The 21,051-nt window shown below is 41.7% G+C and overlaps 1 protein-coding gene across 7 annotated transcripts in view; it reads right to left on the bottom strand.

The window, feature by feature from the left end:
- PALM2AKAP2 (PALM2 and AKAP2 fusion) overlaps window positions 1-21,051 on the bottom strand; it is a 268,357-nt gene that overhangs the window by 80,312 nt on the left and 166,994 nt on the right. Inside the window, exon 1 of one of the 7 annotated variants that reach the window (XM_033084955.1) lies at window positions 14,512-14,602. The exons of the other annotated variants lie outside the window; for them this stretch is intronic. The gene's annotated coding sequence lies outside the window, so the exon portion shown is untranslated. Of the gene's footprint in view, window positions 1-14,511; window positions 14,603-21,051 lie in introns of those variants that run through there. 7 annotated transcript variants of the gene reach the window in all.

Here is a 21,051-nt window from a genome sequence, read left to right as displayed (position 1 = left end):
GGCCAGAAGCCATTCACACTTTGTGATAATTAACCTCTATCAAGGAAATTACAGGGAACTTACTTTGAAATTAAATAACTCTCCATCTACAGGAACTCCTTAGAAATTGTTCTCACTAAATCTCCTGACTCTTATTCAGCCTCAAAATCCCCTTGCTTCAGTACATAGTCTATTTTAGTTGAACTGTTTTGCTGCATTTGGCTGGGGCAGAATTATCTTTCTTCACAATACATGGTATGGAGCTGTATTTTCTACTTGTGCTGAACACAGGGTTGATAATACAGAGATGTTTTTGTTATTGCTGAGCAGCGCTTGCACAGAACCAAGGCCTTTGCTGCTGTTTGCACTTCCACATTGGTGAGGAAGTTGGGGGTGAATGAGAGGTTGGGAGGAGACACAGCTGGGACAGGTGACTACAACCCACCAAAGGGATATTCCAGACCATAAGACATCATGCTCAGTACATAAAATGCGAGGAAGAAGGAAGGCAGTATTTGGACTGATGGCGTTTGTCTACCCAAGTAACTGTTGTGTATAATGGGGCTCTCCTCTCCTGGAGATGGCTGAACGTCAGCCTGCCATGGGAAACAGTAAAATAATTTATTGTTTTGTTTTGCTTTGCTTGTGTGTGGCTTTTGTTTTCTTTACTGAACAGTTTTGACCCCAATGCATGAGTTTTCCAGCTCTTAACCTTTCAATTCTCTCCTCAGCCCTGCTGGTGGGGGCATGAGTGAGCAGCTGCCTGGTGCCTGATTGCTGGCTGAGGTTAAACATGTAAATAAGGTAACTCAAATACACCAATTTGAGAATAGAGAATCTATAAAAAAGGCTAACTTTTGGTTGTTTCTACTTGCATATGTTCATATTTTTGCAAGATAGAAGTGATACCCTACAACTTCTATACTAAAACCAATATTTTTAACCTAAAGTGCCATATTTCTTTAAACTCCTCTTCAACAGATCAGAGCATCTGGTAGACAACAGACATGCTTTAGGAAAGCCTAAGAAGCGCAAGGTAGTGTTAAGTCATTTGCTATCCTTGTGCCTCATGTGAAAGCTTGCCCTACCACAGTTCCACTTAAACTAGAAAAAAAACTTGAACTCCCATTTTGCTTCGATTATCACTACATTTGGTGACACAGCCACAGTCCAAGCTAACAAAATAAAGGGCTTTGGATCTCACTCTCCCTTCTTATATCATCCTCGAGTCTTTCACGGTAAGCCAAAAATAATTGAGGGCAGGTGGCTACTGTCCCATGAGTCAGTGCAGATGTGGCACACCACATTCTCCCCACCCATGCCAACTCAGGCTGCATGAGTAAAGCTAGCAATTAAGAGTACAAAACAATTATTCTTCCTGACATCATCCCAGCCTCAGACCATAAGAGCTTCCTTTCACCCTGCCTCTGCTTCAGTGTTTTCCTCCAACCATTTCCCAGGCTTCATCCTGTTACAGTTTCAGGGTAGAATAATACAAGTCCTGAACCACCAAAAAGGCTACATGTTTAAGACTATGAATACATGTTCCACCAGGAGCCAAGGAATACCTAATTCTACTAGTCTAAAAGTCTGAATAAGCAATATGCTTGATCCTCCCGTGCTGGAGAAAAACCAATGCAAAACTTCGAAGGCTTCTTTTATCTTCTGGGACTGGCTGGTCCTGGGGGCAGGGATACGCTGACTTTTAAAAGTATAGTCACAAAAATAAAGAGTTAACCTAGGAGGCTGCAGTTGAGGATCTAGCCCATGTTTTACATCTTTCTGCTCTACATGCATGGAGGAGGAGGTGACTTGTTACCTAGAGTTAAACCAAAACTTGCAGAAACTTCAGCCTGTCAATCACAACCATTGAAAATGTTTAGGTTTGAATTTTACTGGAACTAGTATGCAGAGATAAGGTGATTTTGTTCTTTGCTAGTACTTGTGAACTCTGTGGATTTTATCAGTAGCAATGGTGTCTACTGAGCAATGAGCTCCATCTGCTGTCTTTCTTCACTATTTTGTCTACTTTAGATTTTGGGACAGAAACCGTATCTTATAACGAGTTTATATAATAACTTAAATCCAATTTCCAATTTTAATTAGGAATGTAACAATGAACTATTAATAATATTCAGAGCAGCATTAATCTATCCCTGCTCTTTCACTTCAATGGTAACAGGAATTAGACCATCAGGGAAATAAATTAAAGACAATTTGAATTTTGAGAGAAATGGCAGAACAAGAGCTTGGGATCTGCATTGCTGCAATAGCTTTCAGGAGATCCCAGGAAATCAGGAAAAGGTGGGATGGTGGGCCTACTTACAGTCTGATAAAGTAGAATACATGCAGAGGACATCAGAAGGACTCACACTCTGATGCTGAGCAAGTATTTCAATAAAAGTGACTTCAACACAAACTAAAAGAGGGTAATGTCAAACCCTAGTTTAGGCATCTTGTCTGATAAACACAAGAATGGAATACACCCTATCCCTCTACCATCCTTAAAAAGCATTTTCCCATTCCCACAGTGGCAGCCAGTCTGGATCAGAAATGAACTTCTTGCAGCAGGGATGAGATGCCAATGATACTTTATCTGGTAAAAAAGTCTGAATAAAAAGTCAAAATGCTCAATACATAGTTCCTACTCACTAACAAAATCAAATTGTAATCAAGTTCCTCTGAAAAAAACCCCACAGCTTTGGTCTGTGTGACTTCACTGTTTTGCCAATGCCAACTCATCTATCTGCTGGAATAATTATCAAATTGTTTCATAGAGTGCCATAAAAGAGATTTCATTCTCACTGAACTGTAAAGTTAACCCAGGGAATCTCAACCTTCAGAAAGGGATGTCTTTTGTGAAAATTAACTGAGCCGACTATGCTATAAATTAAAAACAATTAAGGAACTAATTTTTCAATTCTGCACAAAACTGAAACCTTCAGAGTGACAGTTGTATCTTTAAAAGTTTTCACTAAGATCACACAATAATATCCTGAGGAAAACTAGAGCAACTTTTTTCCCTGTCTACAATATCAGTTTACAGCTGAACAACAGAAGGGTGGAGGAGGAAATTCCTTTATTCTCACCTTCCAAAAAAAAGTTCCTTTTCAGCAAGCTTAGTACAATGAGTTTGTCATCAATTGTTTGCAGGAAACATCTCACATTTTTTCCTCCTATGCAGTGAGCTTAATCACAGAAGGTTGACTTAATTTTATAAAGAAAACAAGGCAAAGGAAAGGCAAAAGCTATGATCACATAAGAAATCAGAAATCCCAACAATCTCAGTGAAAGAACCCACACAATGCTCACAGAAGATCCTGTAATGTATAAACACAAGACCATAGCACTACAAGTAAGAATAACAGCACATAGGCAGCATTCCCACTTTATGCTGTGACTAGCATAAATACCTTTAGCATTTGGTTTGTTTAAAGGTACTGCGAATAAACTTGGTCTGTAGCAACAACACTGCAACTAGCAAGAACGAGAATTTAAGAACAAAAATTAAACCTTTACTCTTAGTAATTTCTTTAAGAGGTTTTCTAGTTTTTTTCTAGTGAAAAGCTATTTCTTCTGCAGCTTCTCCTGGTAATTTCCACTGATGGAGTACAAGCCAGCTGCTGTTCTTCCATGGAAAGCTCTGATCTTTCTTTGAAAGAATCAACAGTAATGCAGAAGTGCAGTAACAGCTGTTTGACAAGGTTATATTCTAGAAGCAAATAGAAAGGCGTGGATGAATTGTGCTTTTTGGCTATTTAAATCAACTCCCATCTTGTGTCAGATGGCACCCTGGGGCTTTACTCCCCAAAACCAGGGCACTGGTCCTGGTGTATCCTTTGGAAATGGGAAGCAGCACTCTGGGAAGAGACCAAGAGTAAGATGTAGCCTTAAAGGTCTCCTCCTGGCCTCCTGCTCTGGAGGAGGGTTATGCATGCCATGCGGACCTATTTGATGCTGAAAATGCAGATACAGGGCAGTATCAGCAAAGTGAAAAGGCTTGCCTGGTGACTGCATTTCAGGAAGGCCTTAGTAAATGTAGGCAATATCTTAGGAACAAAACCATAATTCAGTCAAGCTGGCCTAGGTACAATGTGAACAGTGAATCAGACTGAAGGACTGTGGTGGTGACAAGGATCAAATCTTTTCCTCTGCCACACCACCAGATCTGTATTAACTCTCCAGCAGCTCAGGCAGTCACAGACACTCCGTGGTGCAGAGCTGGCAGGAGAACTCAGTTCTCCTGACAAGGTTCTTGTGGGTGCTCCCACCACTACTGTCATACATCACACTCCTTTTTAAGCTCACAGCTCTAGGAGAGAAAGAAACTGACAATATCAGTTGAACTTCCCTGAGGAAAATGACTCAACCTTCCTCTCAACATCACACAAATCAAACAGTGACCAGAGCTGTGAAGGAGTTAGGATATGTACACTTTTATTTAGGCTCTTGACACCCAGTACCAACAAACTTAAGAAACCCTTCGTGCAACCAAAAGAGAAGCAAACAAGAAACAGGCTAAAGCTGGAGGGAGGACACAGGCTGCCCTTCAGAACAGAAGGCCAGACATTCAGAAGTGAGACAGACATTGCAAAAGCAACCTTGCAGACTTGAAAACATAAGAGTTGCCCCCTCCCACTGAACAAAGGTCTGAGTCAACACCATTGCCTTGGCTGAGCTCCTTCCCATCATAGATCTCAGGAGAACCAGGATCCTGTCTTGCCACTCCCAAGACAGCTATTTTTTGCTGTTATCCTTTTAACAGCCAAACCAAAGAAACTCTGGCAACACTGTCACAGATAGTGGGAAATGCTGAGAGACCAATAACATATTTCTCTGTTGTGTTTGTTAGCACAGAGGAAAATCACAGGGGCTTCTCCTGCCAATCCATTTGCATTAACTGAAATCTTGGGCCTTGGGTTTGAAGGATTTGGGTTTGGAGGAGGGGTAGCTTACTTCAGAGCTTTTCAGTGAAGGTTATAAACCTCAGCATCTGAACAAGAACAACAGAAGACCCAAAGAAGTCATTGTTTCAGACTCATCTGGTTTTTACAATACACTTTGAATCTAAATATTTTTGTTAGTTTTTAACTCTGCAGCCCAGGAAACATTTTAAAACTTTGATGATACAAAAGGAAAGATTACAGTTAACAAGCCCAAACTTGTTATCAGTGAAGCTGCTGTATGGTTAAGCAAAATAGGATTTTATTAATATCTGAAAGTTGCAGGAGAGAAAAATTTGGTTTTAGTCTCTTGCAATATTTTTCCTATCATCTATGGTAAGCTCCATATCAAACCCACATAATCAAAGTGAATATGAATTAACTAGAAAATTTCAAATATTGTTCAACAGCATGAATTAACTGATGTCCAGCAACAGAATATACACACAAAATGTTTCATCAAATCAGTGCAATACTGTGTCACCCAGCATCTAGTCCCAAATATGAAACGTAACAGAGCAGCAAAGGCCTGTTTCCATACTGCCCAGTTACTTAAAATACCGGAGATCCTGCCTGATCAGGCGGTACCTGAAAAATTTTGTGAGCATAACCCTCCACAATGGAGGTCCATTGCTGCTGGAGTCCACTGCCATGTTCTTGAGCAATGAAGTCATCAAGTCACTATAAAATCTTAGCATCATGCCAACGATTAAGCTCTCCTGCTGTGAAACTGGGTCCCCTTCTCTTCTTTAAAAAAGCCAGGTATGCAATTTGAAATTCACATTTACCACAATAAAAACTGCAAGCCCTTCAGTATCTCCTTTTTTCATTTTACCCCTCCCTTCTGCCTCCAAAGGAAATTATTCATTAGATCCAGCAGCTAGAAAGGTAATTTAAATGGCATGATGCATTTCCCAATGCAGCTGCACTCTGACAGATGACTGATGCCAATGGGATATTGGGCAAAGCACCCATGTACATACAAGCTACTTAATTACGGAGTCAGTCCCCATCCATAAAACACCTGCAGCTACACTTCTGCTAAACTTACAAGTCCTCACCACTTGAGAATGCACAGACAAAGCTGGTAAGTACCTGCAGAAATAACTTGGCATTTTGGTGTTCAGATGCTTAGTGCTGACTCTCCCAGTCTGGACCAGCAGTTGCATCTGTACCTGGAAGACAAACCCTCAAGAAGAAGGTGTGAGCAATTAACCCTGGCCTGATGTTTCACATTTTCTGCAGAAGTGTCAGCATCTGCAATGTGTGGAACACTGAAGAACCAGTTCTCCACACAAGACTGAGTGGGGCTCAACCTGAGCCCCAACCCTGCTGTTCTCCAGAGGTCATGCACTGCAGCATGAGTGCTGTTCATGTGTCACAGGATGACATAGAGCAAAAGATGGCATAGGTTACACTGGTGGAAGCACTCTACTCTTTAATAATCCACTGCATCTGCAGATGAACACTTCTGGCCAATGTAACTTTGCCACAGCTTTAAATGCCTCCTTGCTCTCAATTTACTGAATACTGGCATAATAACCTCCTCTCATTCTCTTTCACACTCACCACAATTTCTAACAGAAATTGAGCAGTTGTTGTGACAAAACTTACATATTCTTTTTTTCTTTTTTGCCTCTGAGTTTCTTACCAGTATCTAACATGATGACGGACACAACCATGTTACCACCTGCAGCTGCAGGATTCCAGTTTTATTTTCCTTTCTGCAGAACACATCTCAAAGGTATGGGAAGGGAAATGCTTAGAAAAGTATGTGCTCCTCTGCCCCCGAGGACCTCCACCCCAGGCAGCTGGTGATCAGTTGGTAATATCCCGTTGGAAAGTCCCTTTTTTGACAGTTTATTCTGCCAAGAAATTTGGGAGTTGGCTTGATTTCTCTTCAGAAAGCCAGGATAATAGAGAGTCTTGTAGCATGCAAGAGAACAGTCCTATCATACTTTTCTTCCAGAAAGAAAACAGGTTTCCAGCAGGACACAGTTTTATAAAAACCCTACCCAGCTTGCCACAGCAAAGTCACATTCAGTCACAAGTATTCAGGCCAGCAAGATACACTGACTTGCCAGAGTCAACAAGAAGTAGCAAGGCATGCCCGACAGCTGAACTTCTGAGTTTTCCACACATCCCACTAGAACCAGTGTGGAATAATGCAATTCTGCTGTTGAACTGTTGCTGCTGTACAAATGGAACCCCTGAATAATGGAGAAGCCTGGGGAATGAATGACAGGTAGAATGGCCTAAAAACATTTCATTCAGAGCAGAATTTCATTTGGTAATGACATCTGACAAAAAGACAAGGAAAGGAACTTCCCCACAAGAAATATTAATTCTATTGCAATATCTTCAGTACACTTCATTCTGAAAGACTGAGCTAGTTTGGCTCAGTCACCAAATATTATTTGGAATCCAACCTTACTGCTGACCACCAGAACCCAGCCTCAAGAATTAAGCAAAAAGTCTGTGGAATTAATTGCCACTCAAAGCTAAATTCTGGGAAGTCCTGCTAATGTGCAGATCTTATCACAAACTGGCTTCAGGACTGTCTAAATATGTCAGCAACTGTTGTCAGCTTTCCAGTGACAACTCCAAATGTGATTTTTTTTCCCCTAAGGGTGATCCTCCTAGAAATTTCAAAATTACCTGAGCTATCTCTAAGTTAATTAGATAGAAGAAGATTTTTCAAGAAGTTTAAGGGCTTGAAATATACCCCAAAATGCCAAAAATGTCAACTAATTAAAAGACATTTTTAATTTGAAGCGAGAACTATTTGCTAAAAGTCTGTCAATATATGCACTCTGAGCTGCTGTGCCATCCCACTTCTGTTCTCACTAACCAAGTTGATAAGCACATTTTATACATCAAAATGAGCATAAACCCAGGCCTTACAAATGTATCACTCCAGAAAGCCAAACAGGCAATAAGACAGGGGTGTTCACAGTACTCATAAAAAATGCTGTTCAAAGGTCTCATTCTCAGAAAGTGAATGGCTATGTTGGTTCTTCAGTCTATGTTTGTTCCTCTTTTAAAGTACATTTCAAATTTTAAAGAACTCCCCAAAATTGTGGCTGCTGCTCTCCTTCCTCCGAGCTGCTGTTCACCAGAGGTTCAGAGGGGACTCATATGGATTTGAGAATCAGAGAGGAAGAACAAGCTTTCATTTGCAATAATGTAAGAGGAAGCTAATATGTCTGTTTGACATTTTTAAATTAAACAAAGCCAGGAATTGAAACAGAAGAGTGTAAGTGAAAGTACACTTACATAAGGTAGTGATGGGAAGTGTCATGGAGATTGGGAACATCAAATGGGTGCAGGATAGGCTCAGGCACCTATCAAATCAAAGAGCAGCATCTAAAACCAGCACAGGTTCTTTTGTGCTACCCTTTAGATCTAATAAATGACCAAAATGGTTGGTTTGATTGAGCCAATTTCCAGTGATACACCGACCAGTGTGTTCAGTATATCCACTGCTTTCACGACACAAAAATACAGAACTGCCATAAAGTTTTACCATTGCTGTTCTAAGGGCCTTTTCCAATCTAAGTGAATATATGATCCTATGAAAATACTGAAAATAGACAAGCAAATGGAAAAGTAAGACCGTAACTTTATCTTAATTTGTCTTTTTAATGATCACAACCAGCAGCAGGAGCAAGGAACAACGGAGAACTGGATCAGTCTGCTGCCAAGCTCAGCCATGCCATGCCAGAATGATGCTGCTGGAAACATGCCCTGGTGTTGTGTCCCTGTCTCAGCCACATGCTGCGATCAGTTGAAACAACATGGTGTTGAGGCCTGAATGTGTTTGCACTCTCCTCATGGCTACATTTCCTACTAATGCACCTGGTCCTCCAGATCTTCCTTGGTATTTTGGCCACAGTCATCCTGTCCTAAGTGCGAGTAAGCTGTGCCAGTGTCTTGAAAACATAGGGACAATTGGAACACCAAACCATGGCACAAACCACAACGATTTGTTCACCTTGCACATACTTAGTTTTAAAATCAGGTTAAATGACTCCCTGGGTTTATTGATAGTTCCCACACCAGCATGTGGGTTCCCAAGAGCACTGCCAGCAAAAACCTCTTCTTGCGCTTACTCTTGGGGCTGGATAGCAGCTAATAGGGAACTCTAAAATTGGAAATAAATGACCTATTTCTGAGGAAAGCTGATAGAATAATATTTAAAGGTTTGAAATTGGCTTCACACTGTCTTCCATACAAGGCTACAGGAGTAGTGTGATACACTCCTAACAGAACAGAATTAGAGAGACAAAGGGTCTGTACAAACCGACTCACCAGCTTTAACAAAAACAATCTTTACTTCTTTACTTGTGCAAGCTTTATTAATATATATACATCTGTTTAATTAGTTTGCCAGTAATGTTCAGTACAGATGTACATTTCATCAGATTCCTACTTCAGGTCTGTCATCTTCCTGAAACCTGCCCTAGAAGAGCAATTTTAAAAAAAAAAGAAAGGGGTACTTCTTAAAAGATGGGTGGATCTGGTTTGTATCTTAGCAGTTCTGTTAGGGAATTCTTCTCAACTGGCACCACTAAACTTGCTCCACATTTGATGAGACACAGAAACAGGGCACTGCAAGCATGTATACAGATGGAGCTGTATTTTTCCCTGGAGTGTTGGGGAAAAAATGGTTGTTTTTAAGCTCAACTCAAACAACGCAGGAGTCGCTGTCCCAGACAATGAGGGACATGATGTCCACTTCAACTCTTAGGTTTAATGGTTAAAAAAATAACATCCATGTTCTCAAGTATCACTCCCTGAGAAGAACTGTTAGGAAGGCAGCTGCACATGTCCTCTGGTGCATTTGATGCCAGGCCCAGTCAACCTACTTATTTACTCAGTGATTGATGCAATGGTGTTTGTGGTGTTTATTTATCTGATTGATTGGTTTTATTAGCTTGTTTGTTTTGGGGGGGGTGTGTGTGTGTTTAAGTGAGTATAATCCTAATGTGTCACCAGTTTAAAGGTATTTTAAAATTACCACGACAAGAGTTTTCTTTTTTGTTTTGGTTTGGTTTTTTGCTATTTTGTTAAAGTGGTCAACTTCAGCAGCCAGAAAGGGAATAAATTAGTTGTATATAAGCCACCCTTTCCTGCCAGTACTACACCCATTACACCCTTAAAAACTTTTCCTGATTTACGCATAAATTACACAAACAGATGTTACATAAAGCAACACAATAACATGTAGAATAAAGCTGGTAAAAAACAGAGAACCCTTCCCTTCTGAAGTACATATGGTGATGTGAATTTAGTAATTTATGCACAGAGTTTTCCCTTTTAAACCCAGAAGCATGGGAGAATAGGAAAATTATGATGCCCAGAGCCCCAAAAGAAATCAGTGGAACCAACAGATTCTGGAGAAAAAAAAAATCCAGAGCTTTGGAAGCATTCTTTCCCCCTGGATCATGATTCATCTCTTTAGTCAATTAAATAAAGATGGAAAGAAAATTCCAAAATGAACAGGATACACTTTCATGATTCAGTAGCACATACCAAAGTTTTCCCTAGAGTTTGTGTGTGTCTTTTAAAGCAATATTCCTAACCTGTCTAATAGATGTAGATATGTTTTGGAGGAAATCTGATTTATTTTAGATACACTATTGTTTTTCTCTGTTATTAATAAGGGATTAAATAAATCATTTTCTGCCAGTATAATATCTAGGGAAAACTCTCACTTTCGCACTACACCACATGTAAGTCTCACATTAAGCAACGCAACGCTTGAGTCTTGTTACAGTACAGTATTTTAATAACATTTCTGAGGAATTATTCTGAAAAAACAGTTCTCCTTTATCCTGGAAATCCAGTATCCTACCACCATCAGATAAACAGATATGAACTCTGAACTCACAGTAATTATAAACTTATATAAAAGTATCTGTTTTTAAACTTAAGGATGGCACGATTTACAGTTATAATGGATTAATGAAGGTTATTCACCACCAAAAATAACAATTTCAGCTGATAACCCAGAATTTTAATATGGCAAAAAGTATCCTCTCTTTTGTTAGTTCTGTCACAATACCAGAAAAGCCAAGCACCATGAATGTAACCACTTGGTAAACAAGCTTGCTGTAGCAGCTGAAATTAGTTTCAAGTGTGTTTGAGCAAAATTTGTGGAAAAGCCCTGAAGATTGTCCAATGTAGAGGAAAAAAAAAAAAAAAAAAGAAATTACAATCGGTTTTACAGGTGAAGAACTTCAGCACTGATGATTCACACAGGTTTTTCAGGATGGAGTGAGATAGATACATGTGGTCTCCTGAAGTTATTGTGTGCTATGTGCATTTTTTTAAAGCTTTGTACACATTTCAGTACTGAATAGCCATGGCTCTTAACTGATGACAGAAAATACTGGAAAGGCCTTGAGATGCCATCTCAGTCATCATCTAGATTCCTGCAGTCAACTACAATGATTATGATGACAGGTTAACACCAGCTTTTTTAAAACCCAAAAAATTCCCCATCTGACTCTGTAAAAATCTTTCCCATTTGGTATAATGTGGGGATAGTTAATGTTACCAGCTATAACTGGACAACTTTCATTTTCAGATGGCTGAGATGGAAACTATCCCTAATTGACTTACCCCAAGGTTTGCTTCCTCACTGAAGACTAACCAGCAGAATTATTCTCCAGGTCCCTCCCCATCAAGCTGTGAAGTACATTCTCAGCAGAAGACACAGGAGAGTTCACAGAATATGGACTTTGCTCAACTTCAAATACTAATTTACTGGAGCAATGCACGCTGAAGTCTTACAATTAATAAAGCAGATAAGACTTAAAATTTTGGGGATGTAGAAGAAAAAGAGCACCACTTTGGCATATGGCTCAAAGAAAACTATGTACATTATAGATATAACTGCATCTGCTGGTATTCATTCAGGACTGCTTGCTATATTTCAAAATTAAACTTAATCTTATAGAACTGTATTCTAGCGGTCTAGGTCAGCAGCCAAATAAAGATCATCCCTCTGCAGGACCAATGTAATATTTAGGTAAGCCAGCATCATCATCAATTAACAGACCAACATTTTTTTCCACCATAATTTGAATGCGAAGCCTATCCACATCAACTTCAATGGACTTGGTCCTAGTGGATGGGAGTATTGGAAATTACTTTTCCTCAATTTCCTAGGGGAAACAAGCAATGAAAATTGTATAAAAATAACACAGAATTCAGGTTGAACTCTAGGCATCCAAGAAACAAGGTGCACATGAGAACCAAGATCTGCCCCTTCAGCACAGTCTGCTAGGAGAGAGAGCTGCAGCTTTTCATTTTTTAAATGGGGGTGGGAGGAAGAAAGAGAGACCAACGTGAACAACCCTCTTTATCCCACAACCATAAAAGCACTGCCCATCAGTTGAAGTCAGAACAGCCTGAAAATCAGTACAGCAGCACATCAAAGAGAGAAAAATCACACTGTGAATAGTAACAATAGGGACAGTTCTAGATGTTGCTTTATGTAGCTCTTCTTGTCTTGCTATAAATGGAGTATCAATAGCAGTTGCTAAATCAGCAGGTGTTTCCAGTAGCAAAAGTGAATTTTGCAGTTTAGACAAGACAAACCAGGCATGAGCCAAATTATCTTATGATCAAAGTATACATCAAACTGCTCTGGATTCTGCTGGCTGGACTTTTCATGTTGTAAGTAATACGATCGTGTATTCTTAACTTAGCCAAACTCTGGCTGAAGTCAACAGGAGTTTGGAGTAACTTAAAAGGACGACCAAACACCCCTTCCTACAGAAGCTGCACATCCAAAGTGAAGGGAAATAACCATCAGTTGCCACATGAGCTATTTTTTATTGGCACTATTACAAGATATCTTTAAATATGGCTTAATTTACTTAAGAGCTCACCTAGGACTTATACTCTTTGGACAGCTGTGAAAACTAATATAAAAACAAGGTATCAGTTGTCAAAAGCCAGTATCTGTATGTAACATTTTAAAATTCTGAAAATTTACTTTGACAGAGGCTACATCAGGGCATTAAGTAAGGGCATTAAGGACTGGCATTCAAATACAAAATGAAGATAAATGGATAAAAAAACAGTCAATACTGAGTGGTCAGAAATGCAATGAATACACTCAAATGAACACAATTTCAGCTGTAACTTCTGCAGACACACAAAAACTGTGATCTAAAGACATGAAAAAACTTGCATTTCTTAGGAAAAAAAAGTCACACAATATAAAAGATACTGATATATATACACACAACTTTTTGGGTTCCTGAGTTTGCTGAGATCCTGAAAACGTAATTGTAAAATTGAAATAAATCCCTGCCAGATAGGCAAAACCTCTGCAAAACACTTACACAGCATGAATACAAATTGACATACCAGAGCTATGAGACAATACTAGAATCAGAGAATATTACAACGTTGAACTGGTAATCACCACTATAATAAAACAACATGTTTGTTTCATCGGTAAAATCACAATGGGGGGAATATGCTCTATCTCTTCTAACAGCAGGCTGGTACTTGTTCTTAATGTACATCTTCTGGGACCTGACAGGTAATTAATCTTAAGATGAAAACCTAACTTCAGTATGATGACTGCTCTTTAAGGCTAATGATTAATGCTATCAGGAACTCCAACACTGGTACATCCACAATAGCTGCCGGCCTGCTCACCTCAGTAATAATTTCAATAACTTTTTTGTAGGAGACACCAGTGTTTTGGAAGTTTACACTGCAGTGGTCCTCAGCATAAGCCAAATAAAAAAAGAAATAAAATATTTAAAACTCATGAACTGGCTTAGCTGTTACGGAGGAATCTAAAAATAGAAATACTTAGAACAAAGATACAGGGGAGATTTTCTGTTCAAAAAGGGGAGTCCAGGAAAATTTTAGATCGCACATGTTGATTAAAAAATAATTACGTCACAGGTTTCTCAGGATCTTGCTGAGCCCCTCCACATGCCCCTCCATCCCAGGAGCCGGCCATCTCCCACGCACAGCGGCCGCCCCAGGGAGGGCAGCGCAGCCCCCGCGGCCCCCGCTCCGCGCACCTCGGGGATGCTCGCACGGACCCCGCTTTCTGTGCGGGCTGCTCCGCGGGGCTGGCGGGCACAGCGCGCCGGGTTGCGATGGCAAGGGTAGAAATGTTCCCCTTCGGCATCCCCTCTCTCCTCCCGGCCTCTTCCCTTCCCCTCCGCGCATCTGCATTCCCCTCTCCTCTGCTGCTCTCTCCCTTCCCGCGATTCCATCTTCTCTCCTCGCTTTTCCCCGGCCCCTCCTCGCACCTCTACCCACACCTCCTTACCTCCCCCTCCTCGCCCTGCCCACCCCCCTCTCCCCTCTCTCCCGCCTGCAACCCGCCGAGGGCCAGCTCGCCGGAGTCGCAGCCACCGCCGCCTCCCTTTCCTCCGCACTGAGAGCCACGCTCACACACACACGCACACACAGAGGCAGGCAGGCAGACAGACAGACAGGCAGGCAGGCAGACAGACAGACAGGCAGGCAGGCAGGCAGGCAGGCAGGCAGGCAGACAGGCAGACAGACGCCGCGCGGACACGCGCATCCCGGCGCTCCGAGGTACCTCATCCGAGCCGCTCCCGCTCCTCCGGCTCGCGGCGTGCGCTACCAGCTCCGCGCGCAGCCCCGGCACGTCGGGTCCCCCTTCCTCCTCCTCTTCCTCCTCCTCTTCCTCCTCCCCCACTTCCCTCCCCGCCCGCCCCCTTCGCCGACGCCGAACGAGGGGGGCGAAGCCGCCGCCCGCCCCGTCCCGCCCCGCCCCGCCCGGTCCCGTCGCGCCCGTCCCGTCCCGTCCCGCGGGGCGAAGCGCTCCTGCCGAGCCTCCGCCGCCCCCGCCCCGCCGCGCTCGGGTTACCGGAGAGCCTCTCCTGTTACGGTGCCCGCGGGCGGGAGGCGAGGGAGCCGGGGCCGGGGGGGCCGAGCCCGTCGAGAAGGAAAGGAAAGGAACTCGGCCCCGCGCCTCGCCTCCGGGGAGTGCACAGGGCGGGAGCTTCACTCCCCCGCCAGCTCCGGGGGTTTCCAAGACGCGTTTCGGGCTGTTGTCTTTTTGTTCGGTTTTGGTTTGATTTTCTTTATTAGTGGGGGGGGGGGGGGGGGGTGGTGATGGCCACTTTTTTTTTTTTTTTTTTTTTTTTTTTGTTTGTTTGTTTGTTTGGGGTATTTTTTGGGTTTTTTTGTTTTAATAGGTCGTACTACTGTCCTGGGCTTCTTCAATGTTGCCTTGAAGCCAAACATGCCTGCAGGGATTCCCATTGATCTGCTATCCTTCCTGCGAAGAACCTCTGCCTCTTGTTTTTGGTTTCAATACAAACTCAATTATCCCCTCAGCTCCTGTGCTGGAGATGAGGAACAACTAACCCTTTCTTTGAGCTGGAGATGGGGAACAATTAACCCTCTCTTAGAACTGATCATGGGTTCGCAGATCTCCACTGTAATCTCTGTACATCACTACATTTCCCGGCTGAAGAGCTGAAGGTTGCTCTCATGGGGACCTTTGTCAAAAGACTGTTGTGTGCCTCTTACCATCCCTGATGCACTCTTGAGCATGATCATGATCTAATAGATCTAAATTTGAGTTGAAGAAGTACACAGGATTTAAGAAGTGATCAAACCATGGACTCATACAGTGGCACAATGATGTTTTTCCTTGAAAATACTTCATGAAGAACTTTTCAGCAGAGGAGGGGATATTTCTATGGCCTGTCATAACAGTGAGAATTTACTTATGCCAGCTCAGAGCCCACTATTTTTAATGACTATTGGTCTATGTGTGTCATTTTACATTCATTTATATTGGATTTCTGATATTGGACATTCAGTTTCGTAATATCCCGGTATAATTCTTCACAATCTTTCCTCTTATTACTGCCAAATAAATGCATTTTAATGAACTTTGCTATTTGATTCCATTCCCAGGTAAGGCAGAGTACATTGAACAGCACACATTGCAACACTGACTTCTTGCAGAGCTCTACACCATCCAGCACCTCCCTCCATTGTGAGAACTGGTGATTTATTCCTGTACTTTAAATTTTATCTTCTAAACAATTACTGAGCTGTACCAGGGCTTTCCCTCTTGCTGTTTTCTCTGCTTAGTGTCCTTAAAAGCCTTTGTCAAGAACCTTTTAGACACCCGGTCTGATATGGAAATTAGATCACTCTTATCCACATTTTTGTTGACCTTTCAGAGACCTCCAGAAGGTTTGTTTAAGGCAGGACTTTACAGCAGCAATGTTGACTCTTCTCAGATAGATTGCATTAAGTGTCCCTTAGTTCTAACCCAATTAGCATCTCTGTATTTGGACAGTACAGGCATGAGATTTGCAAACCTCTAGCTCTCCAGTCTGTATTGAAGTTTAGCATCCCATTTTCCACCCTCCACTCTTAAGTCGCCAATGTTTTACATGGGAGGTTACATGCTGCTATTGATAATTCAGTTGCTGCATTTTCTGCTCAGAACTCAAGGACACAGATGATCACACAGAGGGCATGGTTGTTACCTGAATGCTGTGTGATAATGAAAAAAGTTTATAATAAAAGCTAATGGTATAAGGAAACTAATGCTAATGGTATAAGGCATACATATGTAAGTGCAGACATGTAAGTAAGAAGCTATCCTAATAATCAACTACACGTGGCCACAATCCTCTTTGCAAGTATATGTCTCTGAAAGCACACAACAGTATGGTACAGACAAAAAACCCCAAGGTCTTTGACCCAAGGAACTGCCTACCATTCTCCCTACTGGCAGCCATCTGTTTTCTCTTTTTCAGACTTTGTTGTAAATTCTCTGGACAAAGGATGGGCTTTTAAATGAACTTTTTACTTGCCACTAGCATGGGGCCCAAGGAGGAGGAAGAGAGATCAGCTCTGAACAGGGGTGTTTCAGCTGCACCATTTAGGAATGTCCCCAGGAATGTCTGCAATGCAGTTATCTGCCCAAAGACAAGACTCCTAGCCTTTGTCTTTCTAGGATAAGGTGCTAGAACCACAGTAAGTCCTCATTCAGCCTATTTGCAGAGAGCAGACAGGGAGCAAAGGGAAGCTGCGCCTGTGCATGGACATGCATTGCTGATCCTGCCCTGCAGGCAGGAGAGTCTGTACTCCCACAGATAGGCAATGCCATCCAATTGGCAATATGGGGATATGGAGGAAATAGAGAAGGACCATGGGAGTTACATCCTTTTTCTATGGTTTACAGATCTGACCACCCTTTATTTGGTTTTTAGGAACTTCAGCTGCTAGAAACAGAATAAGGCAGTTATCAGAAGGGAGGAATGGAAATAAATTAGTGGTTTTTGCTTATGGAAACTTCAGAACCATGCAGAAAGGTCCTCTCCAGGCCTCAAAACATAATTAAAATAAGCATTGTCAAGTTTCACACTTTCTAATGGCCCCAAGTTTTGGACACTGGCAGTACTGGACTGTGGAGAAAAATCTGGAAATCAATGATGTTACACTGTCAGCAGAAGAATTTCAGAGCTCCTCTTCCTGGGTTCACACCTCTCTATCTTATTGTTCCAACAATTACCTTCTGTCCCTTTCTTGCTTTCTGGGTTCATACAAGATTGGATTGACGCATATGACTGCAGCAGAGATTTTCTTCCATTAGGTAAAGCAATGTCACAAATTAAACTGATGCAGTTTGTTAATGCTCTGTAAATTTTCTACAGCATTACAAAGAGTCTCAGGTAGGGGGAAGGAGTAATTAATCTTTGCCAGAGTGCAGTTTTCCCTTATTTTTACTGTAATATTGAAATGCCTTTACCTAGATAATGAATTACAAGATTAGTTGGTATTGTCCTAAAAACACTGAAAAAAGGAAGAATATAAAGATAACTGCATTAACCAAATATTTGTCAAGAAAAATAGTTATTTTTAACACTTACATGACAGTCCCTCATGTCATTCTATTTCAGGCCTGCTTTATGTGCTTGTGAAATGAAAAGGTATTATCCCCAGTATCACCTCATTCCTCCTCCAGTGACTGACCAATTTACATCCCAAGACTGTGCTGAAAACATGGGAAAAATTGACAAAAACAGATCCTGAGGTTAACGTGGAGTCTTGGAGAACATCAAGGAACTGCGATTGTGTATCTGAGCTTCTGCTTGCAAGGCACTGCAAAACTGAGGATGTTTTTCTACACCTGCAGCCTGTGGACATGAGGACTAATGCCACTGAAGTCAGTGGCAATGGCAGGTGCTCAACATCTCTGACAACCAGGCCATGTGCTTATGTGAGACCTTGTTATTATACAAAAAGGCTCTTATTCCTGCTTTTTTTATCTCTGCCATATAAACTGACCTAGTTTACAATCTGCCTCTGTACAGATGTGTGCTCTTCCATGGGCAGAAAGAGGATGGAACCATTGCCAACAAACAGTGCCTGGAGTCAGAAAGGGGAAGAGACACAGGGCAACTCAGGATGGGGAGATAAAGAGAAAGAAATAATAGACAAAGATGTTTGGAGGGGAGGGGAGGGGAGCGGAGGGGAGGGGAAGGGAGGAGAGGAGAGGAGAGGAGAGGAGAGGAGAGGAGAGGAGAGGAGAGGAGAGGAGAGGAGAGGAGAGGAGAGGAGAGGAGAGGAGAGGAGAGGAGAGGAGAGGAGAGGAGAGGAGAGGAGAGGAGAGGAGAGGAGAGGAGAGGAGAGGAGAGGAGAGGAGAGGAGAGGAGAGGAGAGGAGAGGAGAGGAGAGGAGAGGAGAGGAGAGGAGAGGAGAGGAGGCTGTATCAATATCTGCTACTCCTGCTTTATCCAGGAGACAGAGGGGTAACTCAGAGTCTTTGCTTTTGGACCCTGTCAGTATAGAGGAGCCTGATTTCAGTGAGGCAGATTATTTTATTTTTATGCAGTGGAGAATAATTTGAAAAGATACCTCTTCCTATTAGAAATTTTTTCAGGCTGCTGTTTACAGCCCAGCACACTATTCATGTTCCCTGTGAACTCTAAAAGATGCTGAATGCAGAATAAAGAAAGAAAGGAAAGAAAACACTATGGTAATGATGCTGAATATGTCAGGCACTTTTATAACATTTATTAAATGAAATGCAGACCTGAAAGGTGACTCTTGATACAGTAGTCTCCAGACTGAATATGAAAAATGAGTTTTGCTTGGGATGTAGATTTTTAAGTGTCTTAGATTGGCTGTCAGAAATTTTGTGATTAGATTAATTTTCCTTCTCTTGTGGTTCTGGTTATTTCTCTGACTGCAGAAAAACATGGAGATGAGCAGGATGAGGGAATGCACCAGCTTGTAATAATGTCTGTGAGATGGTACTTCAGTGTATTCTCTGTGCATTTATAAAGCTAATAAATGCAGAGATCCGCCAGTCAGTTAGTAGAAGAGCTGTAGGAAGTTTGGAGGTCACATTCATAAATGCTTTATATTCAGTGCAGGGATGAAATGTTGTGCATTACAGAGGCAGGGAGCTGCTGGTAGAGAACTGACTCGAGATCCCTGTTCTATTCCTGTCATTGCTGTTCACTTGTGATGTCACTGAAGGCAAGTCACTTTTCCTTACTTGTCTATATGAATTGATGAGTTTTAGGATAGGGACTTCGGGTTAGTGGGAGCTGGAAAACATAATAGGACCTCCGCTGTGGTTAGAGAATTCAATTAGAAAAGGTTCGCACATAGAATGATCTCAAAGATTCCTTTCTGAAGTTATTCACCTGTCTCACAGGCTCATTCACATACATCTATTATGTGGTGGAATAGCTTGGCAAGATCTCTATCAGCTACTCACTACATGAGTAATCCCATTGGCTTAAATGTGACTCTTTGAGTGAGTAATGTTTTAGTATTGGCTCCATAAACTGAGTCACCATCAGCTTACAAACTACGTGTGCAACCCTGCGAGCACTTACCACACAGTGTAGTGTGTTTTACTGCAATCAATTCTGTCACAGGAGTAATACCCAGTAGTAACTGCTTCTGTCATCCACACCCACGTGTAGAAGTTATTCTGTTCTGCAACTGAAAAGCCAGCCAAGTCTCACTGGCATCATGTTCTCTTCGATTCACGGAAACTGTTAGTTTCTCTTCACAAGAAATCCAAAGAAGTATTCAGTACTTGTGGTATTGTAAGGAAAAAACCTATTTTATTGCAGCATCCAGGTATGTTACTGCATAACCAACTCATGGATCTCCCTCCTTTCGGAAAACGCAGTCAATGCAACTCTGAAGCTGTAAAGTTTCACTTAAAAGTTCTTTACAGTCTTGCTCCAGCTACTGTTTCTGCTTTGATTCCTCCGGCCTTATCTTTGTCTCATTGTGCCCTCATCCACAGTAGCCCCTATTTCTTTCCCCTATTGTGAGCTTTGTGACTCCTTTCTGTCTGCTCCTTTTCCTAAGGGCAGAAAAAAAAATCCCATTCAGTAGTATCCCTCTTTTATTCTACAAACCCTCTTTCAAGTCAGCTTCATCAATAACACCAATACAAGGCACTCCTCGAAGATATTTTGCCATGCCCAGCTTGCCTGATTGAGCCTGATCATCCTCAGGCCAGCAAGCAAATCTCTACATATTTTTCAAACTGCTATCTCCATAGGAAGAACCACATAAATACAGCATTACTTGTTAGCACAGCATTACATATTCTACATTTATATCAACTGGTGGGGCATGATAAACATGGACTACAGTACTTCAGCAATTATGTACAGTTGCATATTGTTCCCGCAATAGAACGGGCATAGCAGAAAAGATTTAAAGAGCAGTCAGTATTTTCGAAATAGGGAACCTCTGTAACTCTTCTATACAATACTTGAATAGCATATTCTCACAAAAAGCATTTGTTTGTGAACTAAAGAGCTTGATTCAAAGCCTGATGGAGACTCTTCCAATGCATTCAATAAGCTTTGGATTAAGTCCTTCCTGAGGAACAGATGCAGGCTTTTATTCACTACCAGTGAAACAATAAAAACAACAAGACAAAGAATAAAGTTGTCTACAGAGAATAAAGCAGTGCTGTCCTGTAACAGCTTAAATACATTAGTCTCTATAGTTAAAAGAAAGTACTGTAGAGCTGCTTAAATTGTTTGTGTAGGCAATTCACAAAATGTACAGTCCAGAAAAGTTGAAGTATCTACACACAAACACC

The sequence above is a fragment of the Catharus ustulatus genome, chromosome Z (assembly GCF_009819885.2).
Source record: "Catharus ustulatus isolate bCatUst1 chromosome Z, bCatUst1.pri.v2, whole genome shotgun sequence".
Lineage (NCBI taxonomy): Eukaryota > Metazoa > Chordata > Aves > Passeriformes > Turdidae > Catharus > Catharus ustulatus.
Note: the sequence above shows the minus strand (reverse complement) of the source record. Positions and strands in the feature narration are given on the sequence as shown.